Here is a 7,285-nt window from a genome sequence, read left to right on the forward strand (position 1 = left end):
CTGACCATTCCTAAAGGAAAAATTACAAATGTGGCTAAATACAGGGCTGACATGTGCAGCACAGTACTTTAATATTCTGCTAGACACTCCATCATAACCATGAGAGTCCTTAGTCTTCAGTGATTTAATTATTGACTCGATCTCCCTCTTGTCCGTATCACAGAGGAGTATTTCAGACATCAGTCTCGGAAAGGCATTTGCCAAGAAAGTTATATGTTTTCCTGCAGAGACTAAATTTTTATTTAATTCACCAGCAATGCTCAGAAAATGATTGTTAAATACTGTACATATATCTGATTTATCAGTAAAAGAAATATTTTTACTGAGAACTGACTTTATACCGCCGACCTTGTGCTGCTGACCAGATACTTCCTTCACAACAGTCCATTTGGTTTTAATTTAATTTTTTGAATTAGCTATTCTATTGGCATACTACATGCTCTTTGCCTTCCTGATAACATTTTTAAGCACCTTACAATACTGTTTGTATTGGGCTAGTGTAGCTCGATTGTGACTACTTCTAACATTTTGATATAATTCCCACTTTGTTCTACATGATATCCTTATCGCACAAGTCTGCCACCCGGGCTGCCCATTATTGCTAGTACCCTATTTAGAATGTTCTATTGGAAAGCAACTCTCAAAGAGCATGAGAAATGTGTTAAAGAAAGCATTGTATTTATCGTCAATGTTATCGGCACTGTAAACATCCTGCCACTCTTGTTCCTTGACAAAGTTTAAAAAACTCTCTATTGCTGTTGGATTAACTTTCCTACATAGTTTGAAATTAAATATGACCTTGGTTTGAGTACAAAAGCCTCTTACTGTTAAAATTTGTGTATCATGGTCTGAAAGGCCATTCACGCTTTTACTAACAGAATGCCCATCTAGTAATGATGAATGAATAAAACTATTTTCTATGGCTGTGCTACTGTTCATCTGCACCCTAGTTGGAAAAAACACAGTTTGCATCAGATCATATGAATGTAGGAGATTTACCAAAATCCTTTCTCTTGCACCATCATATACAAAATTTATATTGAAGTCGCTACATATAACTAGTTTCTGGTACTTCCTACAAAGTGAATCAAGGACCCTCTCTAGCTTGAGCAGAAATGCTCTTAAGTCAGAGTTTGGGGACCTATAAACAACGACAATTAGAAGTTTAGTTTCACTAAATTCAACTACCGCCGCACAGCATTCAAATATCTGATCTGTGCAGTGTCGTGATGTATCTACGGACTCAAATGGAATACTGTTTTTTATGTATGGAGCCACTATCCCACCCTGCAAGGAACACCTTGAGAAACAGCCAGCTAATCTATATCCTGGTAAAGGAAGCCTCTGAATTGTCAAATTATTTAAGTGGTGCTCTGATACACCAATAATTTCATAATCAACATCTATAAGCAGTTCACCAACTTCATCTCTACTTCCTCTTATATTTTGATGGAATAAGCTAATTCCTTCTCTACTTGGAAACATTACATCCTCGGAAGGTGAGCCCTTAGTTAGAGGGACTTCCTTTAAGCAGGTATACCCATCAGCTGACTTCAATCTAAAAAAAAGATGCACCTCTGACACCAACTACTACAGAAATTTTTCCATGAGTGACACCACCACCACCACCATCACCACCACCCACTCCACTGTCACCTTTAAGCTTAACCAGCATCCCCTTCCCACACTTATTGAAGTGCAGGCCATGCTTAGTGAAATCCAATCTATTGATAGACCCAACTGGCACCACTGATATGTGACCCATGCCCTCTGCCATCAGCACCCTCTACAGCCCCACGTTAACGCAGCTAACTGCCGCATTAAGGTGAGGTCGATCATGATGCTGAAACAGTTACACGAAATGCACATTAGCACCACCAGTTTGAGTAGCTATCTTTACCAGGTCACCAACTACATCATATTCCCCGTCCCTATTGAGACTATTCCCTGCTCCACCCACTATCACTACTTGACCCTCCTTCGTAAAATTCCTACATAACTCCCCTATGCTATCAGTCACCTGAGCCAACCCTGCACTAGGTTTCACAATGCTGGTGACCTGGTACTCACTCCCCAACACTTCCTGCAACTGCTGGCCCACACCTCTACCGTGAGAACTACCTAGCAGCAGAACCTTCTTCTTTCTGCTAGACTTTGCTGCTAACCCAGGCCTCCTAATTGCTGAGGACTGCTGCATGTTCCCTACATCTGCAGCTACATGAGGCTCCTCTCCACTCAACTCTGACAGTTGGTCATATCTATTGCATATACGCAAAGTAAAACTGTCTGAATACCTCTTCTTCCTAGCTACCTTCTTGACAACTGCCAATTCCCATTCCCCACCACCCTTCACCCTCCTCAACCTATCTAGTTCCTTCTTTGTGGATTGTAACTGCATCCGAAGGGCACAGATCTTACGCTCCTGCTTCTCTATCAACTTATTTCTACTACAAATTCTGCATTTCCAGGAGAGGATCTCACTAAAATGACCACTGGCTTCCCCACTGCATTTCCCCCAATGAAAATACTTTGAACAAATCCCACACCGTAACCCACTACTCACAAACCTACGACAGAGCCCACACTTCTAACTCATGGTAAAATTTTACAGTTACTGAAAAAACTATACGTCTAGACCTAAGTAAGGCCTAAAAATAATGGTATCGAAATTCTCTGCCTATTAAGAAAGCAACTACCCGTATTAATACTACTACACCACAGCTAATACCAATACCAACAAAATTTGCGTCTGCGAATAGGTCTTTGCGCTTGTCAGGTTGCGTCAGCAATGGTGCCTAAGTGATCACGTATTTCTAGAGGAATTTCTGTGGTGTCAAGTATGAAACGGATGCCGTCACCTCATGCTGGTGGGACCTGAACTGGTACCTGTGTGTGTGTGTGTGTGTGTGTGAAATCTAATGGGACTTAACTGCTAAGGTCATCAGTCCCTAAGCTTACACACTACTTAACCTAAATTATCATAAGGACAAACACACACACCCATGCCCAAGGGAGGACTCAAACCTCGGCTGGGACCAGCCTGTATAGTACATGACTGCAGTGCCATAGACTGCTCGGCTAATCCCGCACGGCGGCACCTGTGTGTGGCTTGGCAGCTAACGGCCGAGTCACATCGTGGGGGCTGCTGGTGCATTCCGACTTTTTGGAGCATGTGAGATAGCCTCCTGTATGGTCTAGTGGACAGGGGGCAGCAGGCGGTGCCTACGCATGTTGTTTGCATGTCTGTTGCATTATTTTTTGAGCAGGTCTGTAGGCTGTGCTATGCGTTATTTGGACAGTTTACAAGTTGATTTCATGTCTTCACATCAGTGTACTGTATTTTTTAGGAGGAGTTTGCATGTCTGTGTGCTGTGTACTGAAATTATTTTGGTAATTTAGGAGTTGTTTGCGTGTCTGCAGAGCGTTATTTCGGTAATTTACAAGTAGATTACAGGTCTGCAGGCTGTGTGACGTGACCACAAGCATGTCAGAGAGTGTGTTTTGTGTCATTGTGATAAATATACTATCTCAAATCCATCCCTAAATAAATTGTTCCAAAATAAATAAAGTATACTCATCCTCTCTCCAGCAGCGCAGCACAGGCTGAGTCATTTCCCTCCTGACAGCCATCTTGGGTTATGTCACAGAACAGAGGACAGGCCCCTCTGGTGGTGGTACTGTGTACTAGGCCCAGACCCCCTGGTGAACACACTGTTTCCTCCCATTTTCCCTGCCATCTTGGATTACGTTATGGAATGGACGACAGTGCCCTCTGGTGGCAGTACTGGGTACTAGGTCTGTGGGACTCCAGACCCCATGGAGAGCACCCAGCGCCCTCTGGGGATAAATACTGGACAAGATCCTCCTATATGGCAGTCTCAGGTAGCACCTGAAGAAAGCAACGAGTTACGTGGCCGAAATATTGTGCCAGAGCGACACAAACATCCGGCAGTAGACCCGATTATTCCACATGTCAAGATCTCGCCGGGAAAGCCTGAAGAGTTACAGCAGCAAAAAGTGGTTTCGCAGTGAAACCACTGTGACACAAAGGGTTAACTTTTACCTCTATTTAGATGGATAAAAGATACACCTTGGCGGAATTAGATGAGGCTACTGTCTACAACCTACTTTTTGAGAATATTCCAAGCGATTTGTCAGAACTGTCAGAATCTGAAGAGGATGAACATGGTAATTTGGAGGATATTACTCAGGCCCTTGGACATGAAGCCCCCGCGCTCCTACTTCTTTAGCAGCTGAGAAAGAAGTTTCTGAAGCTCCAGCTGATGTCAGTGAACTTCTTCCTTCCACCCAAGACTTTACAGAACCAAAGTGGGCACGTGAGTTCGGTGATTATGACCATGTACATTTTGTGGAGAAAACTGCACTTTCGCCCAATTTCGATAATGTTTCTATCCCAGTTGACTTTTTCCTTGAACTTTTTACGAATCACACATTGGAGGAAATAGTGTATCAGGCAAATTTATATGCTATGCAAAAGGGCAGTGGTATCATTCCCCACCCTACAAATATAGGTGAGATGAAAGTGTTTTTAGGTATTAATTTACTTATGGGTGTAAATACACAACCTAGTTTTAGGGATCACTTTCCCAGTATTGCGGGATGAATACATTACCCAAGGAATACCACTGAATAGATTTGTGTAGCTCCTTTCTAATTTACATGTAAATGACAATGAAAAACAAGCACAGAGGGGATCAGCAGATTCTGAAAAACTATATAAATTACGACCATTGCTAAATTCTCTCTCCAAAACCTACAAAAATTGTTACAAGCGATCTATGAAACATAGCATTGACGAGTCAAGATTAAGTTCAAAGAGCGATCATTTATGAAAATGTATATGCCACAGGAACCCATGAAAAGGGGTTACAAAGTGTGGGTAAGCACGGACTAAACAGGGTATATTTGTTAATTTCAATCTACACAGGGAAAAATGGAACCCAGGTAGAAAAGAACCTAGGTGGGTGTGTTGTTACTGATTTGACAAGATCCCTGCAGATCAGGGTTATGAAATCTACGTAGACAACTATTTTACATCAGTTCCATTGTACAAAACTTTCTATTAGATAAAATATATGCCTGTGGCACAATTAAAAGTGTCAGGAAATACTTGCCAACAGATTTTAAATTGGACAAATCTTATACTCATGGGGAATCAGAGTGGAGGAACTGGGAGGGAGTAACCAGCACTAAATGGATGAACAAAAAACCTGTTATTTTTCTCTCAAACGTCCATAATCCAAACCAAGAAGCCACAGTGAACCAAAGAAAAAGAGATGGCTCTCAGGAAGCAATAAAATGTCCAAAAGTCATATGTGACTACAATACTTCAGTGGGTTATGTTGGCAAAGCACACATGTTCAAATCAACTTATGAATTAGACAGGAAAAGCAAAAACTGATGGCACAGAATATTTTTCCATTTCTTGAACGTCACTGCCGTGAATGCCTACGGCATATATAAAATAAAAAGTGGAAGAACACCACTGAAATTAAAAGATTTTAAGATACTACTGCTTGAGGGTCTGTTTGTGCAAGGCAGCATTTCTCCTGGCAGGAAAAGGATAGTAATTTCCCAGCCATCATCATCTAAGAAGACATTTAGAATGAAAGTCTCTGTCGATAAAAGACAATCCAATGAACTGTATATTCCTGTTCATAGTAAATCAAAAAGCTGTGCGAATTGTAGTTCAAAAAGGAGCCTCATAGGACCAGATGATCACGCAAAGTATGTGATGTCAGATTGTGCCTAACAGATAAAATAAACTGTTTTTTGGAGTATCATAAAAAGTAGAAAACAAGTGTTGTATGTAATGTACTTTGAAATTTTTCATTAAACAAAAATTTTTGTGTGGGCATCAGTTGATAAAAAAAATATGTATGAAAGAAAATGTAACATTAGTGTAATAAAATATTGAAAATTAAAAATTAGTGGGTATTTGAAAGACGATGAACAACCCCTTGCATTACCATGGTTTCATAGTGAAACCACCTATGTATACTTTTTTTTAAATTGAAAAATTTTTTTAAAATTTTAATGTGCTCCAGTAATGCAATAAAGAAGGATAGCATCAAATTTCAGCGCATATAAAGTCCAAAAGTACTTGTGTGACACAAAGGGTTAAGAACCTGTCAATCAAAGGAGAACAATAGGTTCGATCCCAAGTGCATATCTGCCTCTGATGTAGGCAACTTGCACTAACAAAATGCACTGGTGCCCCCCTTGCCTCACTACTGATAGGAAGTAGATGGAGTGATCAGTTGAGAGGGAGAGAGGGAGACATTGCCACAGCTCATTTATCACACATTCTATCATTTTTTCCATTATTCTCTAGGGGTGCATCAGTTGTGTGGTATAACATCCTATCGACTCGTATACAACTGCATGTTCTGTATGTGACATAGAGTACTTCCTATATGTGATCATTAATAGTATACCTCTCCAAACCACAGTCATCAGAGGACTTCCATCTCGTGTGTGATGGAACATGTCCATTGATGGAAAACCTGTTAAGTACCCTCCTCTAGATGAACGAATATGTGTGCAAAGTAGGTCATTTCTCTGCCACATCTTGGAGGTATATCGGGTCTTTAGTGTCATAGGTACGAATCGACTGTTACTATACTTTTCATTTTCGTCCTATCCAAAATTAATGCAAGTGGATCATTGGGGAGAGATCAAGTCTTAGGACTTTTTAGTAGGCTGGTGTATAATAACTGCAGATATTCTTGTATAAAATCAAACAAGACCTAGGTATGTCGGAAACATGACCATATACAAATAGAAAATTTTGGGAAAAATATGGAAGATAATATAAAATAGGTAAAATTCGAGGAAAACCTGGTATAATCATGAAAAATTGATGTGAGATACATAAAAATTGAAGGAAATAACATGAGCTATATAAAATTGCGAAAACCTATTAAAATTAGGAAACTGACTGAGGATACAAAAAAGTAGAGACAAATACCATGAAAAAAGTACTGAGCAAAATCAATAACGTTGCGTGTTCTGGAGGAAAATAGACTGCTTCTACATATATACACCTTAATAGCGGAGACAGGAGGCATTCTGGAGACGTGACATCAAGGCGAAACGGCAGTATTATCCCGCATATGAGTAATACAGCATAACATTGGACCATGACTTATGTGTGCAAGAGAAAGGTTATCAGGGGCGGTGGTAAACTGCAGTAAGACTGTTACATCTCCTATGACTACTAATCATGGTGTTTACTTCCTCCTAAGATGTCACTGTTCCTTTG

Source organism: Schistocerca nitens, chromosome 3, assembly GCF_023898315.1.
Source record: "Schistocerca nitens isolate TAMUIC-IGC-003100 chromosome 3, iqSchNite1.1, whole genome shotgun sequence".
NCBI classification, from domain to species: Eukaryota; Metazoa; Arthropoda; class Insecta; order Orthoptera; family Acrididae; genus Schistocerca; species Schistocerca nitens.